Below are 17256 nucleotides of genomic sequence, written 5' to 3'. Positions count from 1 at the left end.
ATCTCCAGGACAACAATATCATAGGCCTACTAGAGACACCATCGCGTGAGGAGAGATTCCAATACTTCATTCATAATATGATTAAATCCTGAAATCTCCTTCGAAATCGAGGATCTGTCCCACATTCCTCCACTGGCACTGTCAGTCTGGAGAGAAACGCGTCGTGTGAGTGGTTTCCCCTGGCTGCCAAGGTAACCAGGAGGAGGCGGGGTCAGCAGACAGACAGACAGACAGACAGCTCGGGACAATACAACAATGATCACATAGGCGTGTTCAGGTTGGCTGTGTGGAACCTGACAGACAGGTGCATTTGTTTTGGCTCTACAAAATGGACAAAATGACTAATTCAATTAAATAGGGCTGGTGTCAGAACGTTACAGTTATCATCACAACATATTTAAAAATGTTCATTGGTTTCATTGGAGCCAAGTAAAATGTATATAATCATACAATTAGTTCAGTCCATAGTGATGATGCCATTCAGTAAAATGAGAATAATCAGAACAATATAACACACACTTTGTTTGTTCTGCGAAGGTCTGACACACCAGGCTCCTGTGGGCTTCTTGTAAAACACTTGGTTCCTGTTCAAGGTTCTTCATATAAATGGCTCTTACGTCAGAAAGCACACAGGATAGTTAATATAGGGCCAGGCTTGAAAGCAACTTTTGTTGTTGAGGGCTAGGTCATCCACATAATATTAAGAGGAACTATGTTTCTTACTATATTGAGTTGCAAATTATTTGATAGAAAAATGAATATTTTGGCAAAGGTTGCTGCAGAGTTATATGTTTTGTACAAGTATTATGTTTAATATGAATATGTTTCCAATAAATCTTTTTTTGATGAGGATAACAAGATAATTATTAACAACATTGGGAAGTTGAGGTCAATGTTTGAATGTCAATGCCCATTTTGATGGATCACAAAGTTTTTTTACTTCAGAAAGGTTTTCGGGTCAACGTGTAGGACTGCATATTTGCTGAGGTTTGCATATAAGAGCCATTTGGAATACTGGATGAAACTGAAATGTTCCACTCCCAGCACAAGGACACAAGAACACAACACAACACACTGTTGTTTCAATAAAGGTCTTGAAGAACCTCAGCCATAGCTGTGTAGCCATGCTACAATGAGAACCATTCCCTAATACGCTCCCTTCAAAACAGGCACCCTATTAGCCAAACGCTTTTACTGAGGCTTTAACAGGCATATACTCAGAAGCACAGAGAGACAGACACCTCATATATCACTGCTTCAGAAAGCCCCATGGCTTTGGTTTCAGGAGCACTCAGGCTGTGGAGAGGGGCCACCCTGATTCAGTGTGTCGTATGAAGCCTGGTGCTGCAACAGGATATTGCGCTTCCTCTGTACATGTAAAGAATACATCACCCATTCCACCCATGATGAATTATGTGCAGTCTTTCCCCAGGAAGCAGCATGGACTGGAGTGGGGTGCAGTCCTAGGTCAAAAGAATATTGGATTGGTTGGGAGAGATTCTATAGCAGCCAGTCCCAGCAAAGAATGGGTCATTTCACCAGCAGTCCATACTGTGGTGACCACCACGTAGGACCGGGTATAATGAGCACAACAAGGTAGAAACAGACACAGACAACAGGGAGCAGTTTAGCCTTGACGGAAGCATTTACTAAAAAAGAATCAACACAGGGAAATAAAAGTCCAACTCAGGTCTCTGCCTGGCCCTTTAAGGGTATATCATACAGTAAGACAATGACCCCAAAACATAGTGCCATAGCAACTAGGGTGTTTATCAAGGCCAAAAAGTGGAAGGTTATTGATGGGCCAAGTCAATCTTCAGATCTACATTACTCCAATTGAAAACAAACAAAGCAAGGCAAGTTTATTTGTATAGCACATATCATACAACAGGGGCAATTCAAAGTGCTTTACATATAGCATATAAAAAATATATATAATAATAATAAAATAAAATACAAATGGCAAGAATAGATGCATATATAGAGCAAATAAACAGATACAAATGTAACAACATAATAAGACAATGAATAAAAAGATATAGATAAATGTGTTATTACTTCAAGCGCTGCTCTTCCTGATAGGGTGTGTGAGATTGCAGGTACTGCGTCTGTGTTTAGCCGCTATCTTGCACCATACGGTGTGTGAGATCGCAGTGTAAAATGACACATTTGCAAACACATTTAGCCTATATTTGCAGCGAATTTATAGCACTTAGTTTATGGATCGTAAAACTCATAACTGCTGCAGGTATAAGAAGTAAAAAGATAACAGATGAAAAAAAAGCACACAAAAAGAGAATAGTTACTGGATATAAGGCATAGATAGAGTGTTAGTGTTTAACCATAACTGCTGCAGAACATAAAGGTTTTCAGCTTAGTTTTAAATATTTGTAGGGTTTGGGCCTGTTTGATTTCTTCATGAAGTTTGTTCCAGGAGCATGCAACAGAGTGACTGAATGCTGCTTTACCGTGTTTTGTTTTCACTCTTGTAATGATTAGCTGATTAGTGTCAGCTGACCTAAGGGGCCTTGCTGGAATATAGGGTGGGAGAAGATCTGTTATGTATTTTGGTCCAAGACCATTTTGTGATTTGTACGTAATTAGGAGGATTTTTTATTAAATTCTCTGAGAGACTTGTAGCCAGTGTAGAGATCTCAAGATTGGTGTAATATGTTCAAACTTCTTTGTTTTTGTTAGGACCCTAGCAGCAGCATTTTGGATGAGTTGCAATTTATGAACAGCTGCTTTAGATAGGCCTGGTAGTAGACCATTACAATAATCAAGTCTACTCGAAACAAATGCATGGATGAGTTTTTCAAGGTCTTGCTTGGACATGAAACCTCTCATTCTTGTTATGTTTTTCAGGTGATAGTAGGCTGATTTGACCTGTTTTTTTTGTTTGAAGAGAGATAGAATCAAGTTTTGCACTGACTTTCGATCTTTTGTCAGGTGCACCGAATTCAATTCTCTGTTTTGTCCTTGTTTAGTTGGAGGATGTTTTGTGTCATCCAGGTGTTTATTTGCTCAATGCAATTACAGAGATTGTCAATGGGACTATAGTCGTTCGGTGAGAGGGCTATGTAGATTTGAGTGTCATCCGCATAGTTGTGGTAGGCAATTTTGTTCTTTTTTATGATGTATCCCAATGGAAGCATGTAGAGATTGAATAGAAGGGGGCCAAGGATTGACCCTTGGGGAACTCCACATGTCATTTTAATTTGGTCAGATACACAGTTGCCAATGGAGACAGTAGCTTCTGTCCTGTAGGTAGGATCTAAACCAGTTTAGGGCGGTGCCCGAAAGTCCTACCTACCTAGTCCTACCCAGGTTTTTAGTCTATCTATTAGAGTGTCGAGGAGGACCCTATTCTCGGCCAACTCTGCACCGACAGTATATCCGGACCGGGTGGCCTCACAAGGTGTCAGAGGACCTGGTGGCATTTTCTAGAGTTAAACAGGAGTTGTCCTGGGGCGCTTAGGTGGCGTAGTGGATTAAGCGCTGACCATGTACCGCAGGGCTCCCGGTTCGATTCCAGCCGCGGACATATCCTGCATGTCATCCCTTCTCTCTCTCTCACCCATCCTTCCTGTCATAATCTCTACTATATCTGTCATTAAAAATGAGTGGGACTGCCTAAGACTATTACAACTGACAACAGCCCCCAACTGATCTCTGCAGAGTTCACCTCCTACCTAGAGAGTAAGGGCATCCAATTTATTTGGAAAGGCAAGCGCCCTCGCTTAAAACTATCCACTCTACAGCGCAGCAGACAGGATGGAGGACTAGCTGTCCCCAATTTTAAAATGTATTTTTGGGCGTATGTGCTGCCTTTATCAACCTGGTTAGATCCTAATGCATCGGTTTCGTGGCGAGTGATAGAGAAAAATGTGGCTTCCCCTCACCGCTTACAAGGCTTACTGTACTCAGGTCTATCTACTAAACAATCCAAATCTAAGCTAGGCCCTATAATGTCCTCTCCTTTATCAGTATGGCTCTCACTCTCAGTTAAAGTGGCACACCCATACTCCTATCTTCCACAATTTCGCTCTTCTAACTGGAAAAGTGCCCTTTTCATATCCCCAATGGAGTGATAAAGGTATACATGTTCTTTCTGACATTTCTAATGATGAGGGTCTTAGAATGTTTAATGATCTGCGTATGACCTACAATTTACCAGGGTTCTCATTTTTTCTTTACCGGCAACCTCCATGTCAGGGGCGTGTCCAGGGGATGGCCTGGGGTAGCACATGCCACCCCTGAAATCTGATTGGCCACCCCAGGTGCCACCCCCCCGATTGATTGGCACACAGCTGACATGATGTATATAGTTTGATGTAAAGAACTCTCGCAAAAAACATAATACGAAATATTGTTTTAAGTACAATAAAGCTTTATTTCTTTTAAAAACGTGTGGTGTGCATCTCCAGCAGTGCGATATCTGTAAACATACTATCTGTAGACTCTCCGCTCAGGGTTGCCAGATGGGATTGACAATTTCGAGCCTAACCAGTCTAAAAACAGCTAAAAACAGCAAAAAGCTAAATCCACCAAAAACCAGCCCATCTGGCAACCCTGTCTCCGCTGCTTCAAACTCGTCCACTTGTTGCGCAAAATGGGCCAGAGTTTGTCAAATCCAATGTTGGGCATCTCGTTTCTTAAGTCCTGGTATAGACCCTTTTACAGTCGACGTCATCAAATATGCGTGCGCATTTAGGCAACGGAAGCGTGGACAAAAACAACATTCTTGATCCAGAGTTAGAGTTAGGTACGCTTAAAATAGCTTACAACGGCTACTAGCATAAAGAAATATCTGGTTGTTGCGTGTTCGGTTGTCAGAATCGATATTCCATGACTATCGGACTCAAGTTCTACCGAATTCCATCAGGATCAGACCATTTCAGAGCAACCGGCGTCAACTGGACTGAGGACAAGATAAAAAAAAATGCTCCGGTGAACTGACAGTTTTGTATGTGGAAGTTTGCAATTAAACGCACGGATTGTAAGACAACCTATCTCTTATTATTTCACCACTGTCCAAGTCGGGACGTTACAGTATCTCTAAAATCTATAGCTAATCTATTCTCTGTGTGCGTTATACATAGTCGTCTTGTGTCCTTGTCTTTGGCTTGAGAGGACTTCTGATTTCAAGACACAAAAGTCTGAATCTATGTCATGGTATTTGATGTACTGTACATGACCACAGATTGCGTAGTTGTAGTCATCTAGTGATTTATATGCTCTCAATTTCTCACGGTTCTACACTAGGCTTCTCCACCAAATAATAATAATACATTAGACTTATAAAGTGCTTTTCTAGACACTCAAAGACGCTTTACAAACTGAAAAGATTGAGTAGTAAAATAAAAAGAAGATTACTAAATCTAAATCTAAGTGTCTTTGTAGGACAATCTACTCGGTATATTGCAAGTATATCTAGATTTCGGGCGGAGAAGCGGCGAACAAGCAACGCCAGCGTCCTCTCTCGACCGGCATGTTTTTAAAAAGTGAACAGTCTTAGGAGTATGATCAATGTAATGTTAGCTAGCTACCTCTAAACATGGATTTGGCTGGGTATAAATTTATTAATTTGCGGTGGTAAACACAGTCTGGCTATCTTATCTGTCTGGTTAACTTATCCTGTGTCGTTCTGAGTTATAGGTGTATATATATATCTGGCCATTGAATATTGGGCCACTTGCTAATGTCATCTACCCACTCAGTAATAGCACACGGATCTGGGAGTCGCCGACCATTTGACAGAGTTAGTTTGTTTAAGTAGCATTCCCAACTGTGTGCGACTGCGAATTAGAGGTGATTCGCATCGAGTTTATGTGAATCAAGCTGTTTCCATTAAATCTCTCATGCTAATCAGAATGTTTTATGGAAACGCACCTGTTGATATCTGAAAAGTTGAAGAAGATATGCATTTCAATGTTGGTACATTCCAAATCAACTAACAGAGAAAATGCCTTTCAAACTTTTCATACTTTTCACAGGCAGGTAATGGCCAGGTAATGGATTGGAACAATATCTCGTTAACTCCGACCACTCCCCCAGATTTGTTTGTTTAAAGAATAAATATGGGAGTTTAATATTACATTTGTATGGTGCCACTCTGTTGTGTTGTGATTGGTAGCACTGGGACTTTTAAACAGGGATTGTAATGTTAGTAGCCTAATTAAAGTATACAATGGGTAGTGGAGACAGAAATGGTAATAAAAAGCACAAAATCGTGCATACAAATTGACCAGAATGCAGGGAATGAAGTGTTAAATTCTCAAAATGGTGCCACCCATGCATAACTAGGTGCCACCACTGGGCCACCCCGGTGAAAAAGGTCTGGACACGCAACTAGAGCACAATGGGGGTAGCTCCGCCCCTGGTGAGCAGACAATTTTAGATTAGATTATTTAATGTAAATGTACCAAACCCTTTAGCGGCATGTCTTCCAGTTTTATACACATGTGGAAACAGACACCCTATGGAGAAAATAACCACTAATATGCTTATTATACTTATTACAGCCTGAGAAAACTTCATGCAATGTTGAGTCATCACATACATCTAGGCTGGAAGAATCCCAGGTGGTAAATCTAAGGTGGAAGACACTGAATAGAATTTGAATTGCCCAGCAAACGGTTCCACAGAGATGTTATTAAACTAAAAGTAGTTTCATTTCATATTTAGTATTTTCAGGAGCCTTCCTTATGTTATTCTTTTTTTGAAGTTGTAATACTCTCTGAGCATAGACTATATGTATTTCAATGCCAAATGTGCTGTCTTGTTACTGTTTCATTACTTCAGCACTCTCCCATTGCAGTCAAGATCAAAGAACGACAAGCCTGGTTTGTGTGCAATCTTAACTGTGTGTATTGATGTTTAAGACAAAAACAGATGCATGCTTGAGTGCTTTAGTGCAAAAATAAATGTGCTTCCTAATTCAAGTCTGCAGGAGACTTTCATTTCACAGACAGAACCGACAGCCAGACTGGCATAATGAGAGCGGCTTTTGTCGTAAAACTTGATTGCTTAACTCAGATCCCAAATTGGGTCGCCTTGTTTCAATAACTGCAGGGTGAAGGTCTTCAAAACAGTATTTAACTCCCGAGGGGCTTATGAAAACGCTGCCTGTTTTTTTTCTGGGATGTTTTTTGCCAGCTCGTCCAAACACTGGAGAGAATCCAAAAAGCATTTCACATACAGGACTCAAAAGATATGAGCATTACTGTTGTTTCAATCTTTAACATTTCTTGTTTTTATTTTTCAATATCCAGTTGCCTGTCCCATCATCTTGTGACCAACAGGTCTAAATAAAGAGTTCCATAGAATCTTTCAAATAACACTCAAAGATTGTAGTTATTATAGTCTGTGCTCATTTTGTTGGTGTAGTGCTGTCTTTGTTTGGGATTATTGTGAACTTAACTTTATCCAATACAGTATATTGTTGAGAAAGAAAACTGCCATTGGTGTGTCTGAGTCCAGTTTCCTGCAACTTTACAGTAATTGTTGGTAGGTGGTTGGTAGGGTTAGGGGCACGTGGGTTCACACACACACACACACACACACACACACACACACACACAGTGGACATGCTGGGGCTCACAGCTAGGTGAGAGGGGTCTTACTCTCACACTTTGAGTCTGTGAGACTATAATAACTATAATATATAATAAACTAACTATTGTGACTGTGAGGGGGTTCAACACAGTTTCTCTATGTCATCAGGTAGTGGTGTGCTGTTCTGCTGTATCTTGACCAACATTGATATATCTTACACAAATGGGGGTATTGATGCATTTCAATGGTTAAGCTGATGAATATGCAGAATCCCAAGTCAAAGCAAAAATATGTCTTGTCCTAGGTTACGGTCGCTGTCAAACTCAATATGACATATGGAGTCTGAGTAATTCGCAAACAACTCCAGCATGAACAGTGATTTATCTTTCCCCAGATCTGTGCTGTATCACCTGTCACCACACAGCTATACTGCACTGCACAGGCTTAACAACATTACAACCTAAATGGTCTGAATGACCAGAGCTTTGAACTATTGTGGCAGTGACATCAAACATCTGCCACATATGAGGTTCATTACAGAACACACTGGCAGAGAAAAAAAACTGCCATGCTGTTTCGGCATCAAGGGGGGGTTCTCCATATGACACACACACACACACACACACACACACACACACACACACATTGGCGGGGAAGAGAACTCTCCCACTGTTCCCAGCGACCCGTGCACCAACGTGACCCAAAGCATGCAGGAAATGCCTCACTGTGACTTCCGGGCCTGTTTTAGAGCTCTGCACTTCACTGAGGGAAGAAGGGAGGGGAGGAGAGGCAGCAGAGGAGAGCAGAGGGCAGAGGAGAAGAGGAAGAGAGAAAATGCCAGCTAGGTGATATTCTTTTTGTAATGCCTATACTGTGATGGATTCTATAAAATATCTAAAATGTGCAAAAAATGGTGTGTATGGTCAGCAGCCACAACAACACAACTAACCCTAACCCCGCTGGCTCTCAGACCCTCATGGAGAACCACTGAGATCTGCCGCTGCCAGAGCAGCTCTGTGTTTTCCTGCATTTGTTCTCATAGTTGGTTAGTAGATGTTGACCCCTGTTTGCATGCAGCATGACAAAGCCATCTATGTAATTTCACAATGGAGATGTTTGTTTTTTCAAATTGCAGGCTGGTACTGGCAACCCCTGGCTCTGCTGTATGATTATCTGGTTGACTGACACGCCTCCCTGCAGCTTCCAGCTTGATCAAAATCAAATGTGTCTCTGCCCTCCAGTGTAAATACCAGGCCTAGATGAATGTATGCCTTATGTGCATATTGTCAGTGAAATCTGAAACACGCTATTACGTTAATGTGATATGACTGATTTTCGTGCAGTTTTACTTGGTGTGTTTGGTGTTTTTGCACTGAAGGAGTTTTAAGGCCTGTAACACCCTAGCCTATGTATGTCTAGGATATAGTCTAGAACTCTAGCTAGGGCCAGTTTCAGAGACAAGGCTTAAGCCTAGTCCTGGACTAAATCACACTTTCAATGTAAAATCTCCATTGAAGATGTTTTTTAGTCTAGGATTAGGCTTAAGCCTTGTCTGTGAAACCGGCCCTAGAACTCTTACTTACAGTATAATGGTTAGTGATAGTTCCAGACTAGCGAAGCAGGTCTGGTGTTTCACCTTCAGGGAGGGTTGTCCAGACGGGGCAGGGGTGTGGCCTTCCTGCATTCCCACCAGAGATACGCCCCACAGGCATGTTGTCAAAAACAACTGTGAAATCTTTCTCACACTGTAACCCAGTATTCCCAGGGAAAGGCCAGGAGAGAGGATCATTTCCTCAACAACCACACCACTTTGCCCAAATCCTGCAGAGGCTGGGGTCCTGGAGCACTGGAGCAGCTCTGTGGTGGAGGGGGGAACATAAGGGTCCTTCTCTTCCAGCAGGGGCCCGGGGTGTTCACAAGACAGGGAGAGGCCAAGGAGGCCCAGTCAATGGAACCCCTCATGTATCAATTACCTAAAGTATCAAACAGCACGTAAGTGGGCGGTTGGCCTGTTTGTTTGACTTTGGTGGACAGGAGTCCTCTGGTGAAACTCAATAGAAATGAAGGAGAGAGAGAGAGAGAGAGAGAGAGAGAGAGAGAGAGAGAGAGAGAGAGAGAGAGAGAGAGAGAGAGAGAGAGAGAATGAGAGAGCGAGGGGGGGGGGACATAACGGAACGCAGCACATCCTGTTCTGTGCATTTCCTTCTTCCCTATGAAACATACACAAACCTGGGCTATTCACTTATTAAATGCAACTGCTGTAATGTTGTCTCTCAATCAAGCACTTAATCAAATATGCAGGCTGGCAATCATGTTACTAAAACTACAGGCTGATAAAAGACAAGACAAATGTCCTTAATGAAACTACAGGCTGATAAAAGACCAGACAAATGTCCTTAATGAAACTACAGGCTGATAAAAGACCAGACAAATGTCCTTAATGAAACTACATCTTAAAAACGTTGCATTGTCCCTCAGATTCCAGCTCCACACCAAAGACAAACTGTCCCATACTCTAATAACGGTTCAGTCAACAGTTGTGTGGGTTCTAACCTCTGTCTATGTCATGACACCATACAACAACAACATGAATCCGTGAACAGTGAATAAAAACGCTGACGTCAGTCAGACCAACAAAATACTTTTGTTACGATGATTATAACACTGAAACTTTGACACAGACACACACAGAGAATGGTATACAGTATGAGAAAGAGATCAGTCAGTGTGTGTGTGTGTGTGTGTGTGTGTGTGTGTGTATGTGCACTATTCCATCATATTCATGAGAGGATGGAGAGGTTTGAAATGGGGGAGGTGTTGATGCAGACAGTCAAGAAGAGAATAAGGAGAGAATGGTCTCGCTGTTCGTGGATTGTCCCACATCACAAGTCCCACATCAGCCCCCATACAGCTGAAAGGACCCAGACAGCTCCACTGAGAGGACAAAGGGGAGAGTAATGACCAGGAGGTCAACACCTTCAAAGTGAGAAGTCTCACACATACGCATCAAAAGACACACACACACAAACATAAAGAAGAGAGAAATCTACTCTTCCGCCCATTCATTTGAACGGCACGACTGCAATCAATCTTTTTCTGACCATCTTAAACCATCAATGAGACCAGTGTTACATCAGACCACAACCACACATGTTTCTTAACCTCTATACCCCCGCAAAACCTCAGAGCAAAACTGCAACATGATCAGTCAACTTTACCAAACAAACTCTTTATAAACGCAAACCGACTCCACACCTTTAAAACCATCAACGTTGCATTGGAATGGACTGATTATCCAAAGCCTTGCCTAGCCGTGTATGTGCAAATCTTCCGCCAGGCCTTTGATCCAGAGAGGGTGAGAGGAAAGGGTGAGAGGAGGGGATGGGGGAGCCACAAAGGCCCTCTGTTGGAGCCGGAGTGGGGTTACATTTTCTGCTCTCCGTGGCAGGGTCTGATTTCAAAACACATACAGGCATGCCCAGACACACAGACACAGAGACACAGAGACACACAGACACACACACAGACACATAGACACTCACACACAGACACACAGACACAGAGACACACAGACACACACAGACACAAACAGACACATAGACACACACACACAGACACACAGACACATAGACACACAGACACACACACAGAGACACACACACACACAGACACATAGACACAGACACACAGAGACACACACAGACACATAGACACACAGACACACACACAGACACATAGACACACAGACACACACACAGACACATAGACACACAGACACACACATAGACACAGACACAGACACACACACACACACACACACACAGACACAGACACACACACACACACAGACACAGACACACACACACACACACACACACACACACACACACACACACACACACACACACACACACACACACACACACACACACCCCTAGAGAAGAATGGGGTTTGTGTCCCATATATACAGATTAGGAAATATGAACACATGTCCTGATAGTCTCATGATGTATGGCTAATTGAGGATAGTCAATGTTTGACTCCTAAGAAATTACGTTTCCTGTTAAATCGGAATTTCCCAGCTTTTTATTGAATTATTTTCTTGCGACCCACCAAGCAAAACCAAGACAGAAACTGGGGGGCGGCTGTGGTGCAGTAGGTAGAGCCACCATCTAATGGTCGCAAGGTTGGCAGATCAGCGGTTCGAACCCCGGCTGGCCTCATGTCGAAGTGTCCTTGGGCAAGACACTGAACCCCAAATTGCTCCCAGTGAGTGGTCTTGCATGGTAGCTAGGTAGAGAGGCCGTTGTAAAGCGCTTTGGATAAAGGCGCTATATACATAAGTGCAGTCCATTTACCATTTACAGAACCACTCAGTTGTGGGTCAACAGGAACCTCCTGCAACAGTGAGGTCCCTCCTACGCTACCCTGCTCTGCTCCCTAGAAGCAGACTATCCATGTGAGCTGCTAAGACGTTGGCATATCAGTACTATATCAGTACATATCAGTTCACATTGAACAACGCAGTGGTTTGAAAAAGTGTTTATGCTGCGACCAGCCTGGCGCTCTCGTATCGTCCTGCCAAGCCCACCAGCCCCGGGGTTCCTAGCCAGGCGACACACCTGACTAAACACTGGAGTGGTAGAATCCCCAAACACCCTGGACAGATGTCTGAGCATAGGTGTCTGCCCCTGGAGGAGCACACAGCAGAACAACGCTACGTTTAGAAATGTCACTCCAGCTGCCCAGTGGGCTGACCTCTGACTACAACATCTGATCCCTGATCTGTAGCAAATGTCTGTTTTAGAAAACATAGACAGATCTCAGGGAATACGCCATGAACCAACAGTGACTGTACAGTGTTAGACATTCAGTATCCCAGTATATTCAGAGTTCTCCAATCCGCTTGTTAAGTCGTGACGTGTTTCCGGGTCCAACGTTGGCTGAGGCGCTGTCTTCGAAATGCCGAAATAATAATAATAATAAATTATATTTATATAGCGCTTTTCCGAGGCTCAAATACCCTGACAATGGAAAACGGGAAAGTGCTGTGTCCCTTGTTGTATGAATAGATCCGAGTCTAAAAAACGATTAAACTGTCATTCTACCGCTGTAGTTCACAGGTACTCTGGTGCGGGGAATTTCTGGTTTGGACTCGGAAATGGCTAAACGTCACTTTTGACGTCAGACTTAACAAGCGGATTAGTACAGCGGCTAAGCACTCATATTATGAGGAATTGTGCACTTTTTGAAGAAAGCATGACATTTCTACCATAGTTAGTACATACCATAAGGTTTATTTTCAGATGTGGAGGGAAGTCAGATTTGACCCCAGAGGCCCGGGAGAGGTCAAATTCAAGATGGCCGCCAGGCCTTGTGTCTAATGTTCAAACACACTTAATTTTGGAACCAAACAGAGTAGAAAAACACTTTAGGTGTCCTTTCCAACTAAGTTAAGGATGCCTATTCATTTGGTGATACTTTTGAGATTGCCAGAATTCAAGAAAATGCATTTAGTTCAAGGTCTATGAAAATGCATTTAGTTCAAGGTCTATGAAAATTAGTTTTTCTCTTTTATTTATGAACTCTGTATTTATGAAAAAAATACTTTTTTATTGCCCTGCATTATTCAGTTATTAGTTATTATTTACTGGGATGTGTGGTTATTTTATTTATTCCTGCTAAGCACAGCGTTATTATCAGATGGCCCTCTAGGGCACCAGTAGCTAACGCCAGTAGAGTAGAAGTCAGTACACTCCGTGATAGTGCAGTATGCACGAGACAGAGAGCACTTCTGACTAAATATCAGCAGGTAAATATAACAAGTAAACTGACTTACTATGAACAGACAATATTAGTACACTTGAGTAAAGCCTTAGTTCCTAACTGTAACATGCAAAGACATTGAATTTGATTATAGCCGGGAATGAGTTTGCTAGCTAGCTATGGCAGCGCTGATCAAAATAATTCTGCTAGATAAACTAGTGTAGGTCTGTTATTAGTCTTTTTATTACTGGTTTCAAAGCAAGTTTCAGAATAAGAGTCATAGTACCGAAATGTTGTAGTAAATACATTTTTGATTGGACAACACCTGTCACGCAAACACTTCCAAAGAACAAGTTGCCACTGTTCAGTAGGCCACCTGTCAAGATAAGGTCAAAAGACAAGGGACAACTTGCAGTACTGAAGAGTGACTGTGGTCTCTTTTCAAGGCTGTACATCTCCTGTCAAACACGAGATGGAGACATCCAACATTTCTTCTCCCATGAAAACCAGGCAGCCCCACCAGCTCTGTCAACTGGAGGAAAACTTTGGGGTTAAAGCAGATCTACTTCGCTGCCTGGAGTCAGATCTGCTCGAAGACAATATTGTGCCTGTGGCTGATGCAGTAATTCTCGATGGTGCAGCTGTGGTTCAAATGCTAAATCCTAGCACATCAAGAACATTTCAAGAGTATGGAGAAACAGTGTTTGCACCATACATCTCTGCTCAACTTCAGAAAAACACCCAAGTCAACCTTGTCTGGGATGTATACCTACCTGCCAGCCTGAAAGCCTCGTCCAGACAGAAGAGGGGAAAGGGCAGCAGGAAAAGGGTGGCTCCTCCTACTGTGATGCCTAAGAACTGGATGGACTTCCTTCGATGCAATGAGAACAAAACTGAGTTGTTTGCTTTCCTGTCACGCAAAGCTGTTCATCTACCTCTAGCACAGGGCAAGGAACTGTATGCAACAGATGGAACTGGAGTCTTCTGCTCTCCTGCTGAGTCATGCTTGGCCTGCCTTGCCCCATGTTTGCTAGACGAGTGCGACACTCGTCTACTTCTGCATGTGGCAGATGCTGTGCAGAAAGGTTGTAAGAAGGTGACCATACGTACCGTTGATACTGATGTGGTGGTACTGGCTGTGGCTTCATTCAGCAAAATAGCTCCTGATGAGCTGTGGGTTGCCTTTGGTGACGGGTCAAGCTTACGGTACATAGCTGTTCACCAAATGGTTGCCACAATGAATCCTACACAGTGCCAGACTCTAACAGTCTTTCACGATTTCACTGGGTGTGACACTGTCTCTGCATTCGCTGGCCGAGGAAAGAAGACTGCCTGGGAGACTTGGAAGTCTTTCCCAGAGGTCAATGATGCTTTCCATGAACTCCTGTGCATGCCAAGTGAGGTCAGTGAAGAATCAAAGTTACTGCTAGAACGATTTGTGGTGCTGATGACCGAACCAGTGAGAGCACGGAGGTGAATGATGCCAGGAAACAGCTCTTCACACAGAAGTCCAGAACTTTAGAGAACATTCCTCCAACCCAGGCAGCCCTCAAAGAGCACTTCAAGCGCACTTGCTACCAGGCCAACTGTTGGAACCAGGTACTGGTCCTGGATCCAGAGATGCCAGAGCCACCTGACTGGGAATGGGTCTGAAAGAACTGGGTGGCAGCCGCTCTGGACCACTCTCCCTGAAGCATCAAAATCGTGCCATGAATTAATCCGCTGTCGCTGTGAGACAGGGTGCACTGGATGGTGCAAGTGTGCCAAAGTTGCACTTAAGTGCACTGATCTGTGCTTTTGTTCCCCTCATGTCTTCCCTTATATCCCCTTATGTCTTCCCTTGTCTTTATATCCCCTCGTGTCCTCCCTTATATCCCCTCATGTCCTCCCTTATATCCCCTTGTGTCCTCCCATATATCCCCTCATGTCCTCCCTTATATCCCATTGTGTCCTCCCTTATATCCCCTCATGTCCTCCCTTATATCCCCTCATGTCCTCCCTTATATCCCCACATGTCCTCCCTTATATCCCCTCACGTCCTCCCTTATATCCCCTCATGTCCTCCCTTATATCCCCTTGTGTCCTCCCTTATATCCCCTTGTGTTCTCCCATATATCCCCTCATGTCCTCCCTTATATCCCATTGTGTCCTCCCTTATATCCCCTCATGTCCTCCCTTATATCCCTTTGTGTTCTCCCTTATATCCCCTCATGTCCTCCCTTATATCCCCTCATGTCCTCCCTTATATCCCCTCGTGTCCTCCCTCATATCCCCTTGTGTCCTCCCTTATATCCCATTGTGTCCTCCCTTATATCCCCTCATGTCTTCCCTTATATCCCTTTGTGTTCTCCCTTATATCCCCTCATGTCCTCCCTTATATCCCCTCATGTCCTCCCTTATATCCCCTCGTGTCCTCCCTTATATCCCCTTGTGTCCTCCCTTATATCCCCTCGTGTCCTCCCTTATATCCCCTCATGTCCTCCCTTATATCCCTTTGTGTTCTCCCTTATATCCCCTCATGTCCTCCCTTATATCCCCTCATGTCCTCCCTTATATCCCCTCGTGTCCTCCCTTATATCCCCTTGTGTCCTCCCTTATATCCCCTCGTGTCCTCCCTTATATCCCCTCGTGTCCTCCCTTATATCCCCTCGTGTCCTCCCTTATATCCCCTCATGTCCTCCCTTATATCCCGTTGTGTTCTCCCTTATATCCCCTCATGTCCTCCCTTATAGCCCCTTGTGTCCTCCCTTATATCCCCTTGTGTCCTCCCTTATATCCCCTCATGTCCTCCCTTATATCCCCTCATGTCTTCCCTTATATCCCCTCATGTCTTCCCTTGTCTTTCGTCGGTTTGTCGTTAGTTTGTTAGTTGTGTGTACTTTGAGTTCTGTGTACAATTTTGTTTTGGAAATTAAGCACCTTTTTGCATACTTTGCCTGCCTATGTCTGCATAGTGTGTACTACTCCTAAACACTAACCATAACAATAGTGTCAAAATGGAAGCAAAGTTTCATGTAATTTCAATGTAATTTGACCTTGACTTTGACATAATTGCATTTTCTTGAATTCTGGCAATCTCAAGTATCACCAAATGAATGGGCATCCCTAACTTAGTTGGAAAGGACACCTAAAGTGTTTTTCTACTCTGTTTGGTTCCAAAATTAAGTGTGTCTTAACATTAGACACGGTGGACTGGCGGCCATCTTGAATTTGACCTCTCCCGGGCCTCTGGGGTCAAATCTGACTTCCCTCCACATCTGAAAATAAACCTTATGGTATGTACTAACTAAGGTAGAAATGTCATGCTTTCTTCAAAAAGTGCACAATTATTGTGCTAAGCCGCTCTACTATATGGAATGTGGAGGAAGAAGACCTCCCTTCCTATGAAGTCCGCAATAGCTTCCCTGTCTTTGTATGTGAGTGTGTGAACAAGGAGAGTAGTGTGGTGGGGGGGGCCTGCTGCGGAAGAGGCAAAGGCTAGCGACAAACACATGAACCAGAGGAAGACGCACCCCAACCAAGTGGCTAAAGAATGACATCTACAGTCTACACTACAGTCTGCAGGATGACGCCCAGTGTAAAGCTGTGCCTTCAGGCAGTCCCGTATAAATGAACCTGAAGGTTTTATAACCTTTAGAAGGTAGAATTGTGTGAACTGTGAGATATACAGTGGGTTCGGAAAGTATTCAGACCCCCTTAAATCTTTCACTCTGTGCCTTGCCACAATTCTGTCTCTCAGCTCTTCAGTCAGTTCCTTCGACCTCATGATTCTCATTTGCTCTGACTTTACACTGTGAGCTGTAAGATCTTATATTGACAGTTGTGTGCTTTTCCCAATCAAGTCCAATCAATATAATTAAGCACAGCTGGACTCCAATGAAGGTGTAGGCCCATCTCAAGGATGATCAGAAGAATTGGACAGCACCTGAGTTA

This window comes from Nansenia antarctica (assembly GCF_963989245.1).
Source record: "Nansenia antarctica genome assembly, chromosome: 1".
Taxonomy (NCBI): Eukaryota; Metazoa; Chordata; class Actinopteri; order Argentiniformes; family Microstomatidae; genus Nansenia; species Nansenia antarctica.
Note: the sequence above shows the minus strand (reverse complement) of the source record.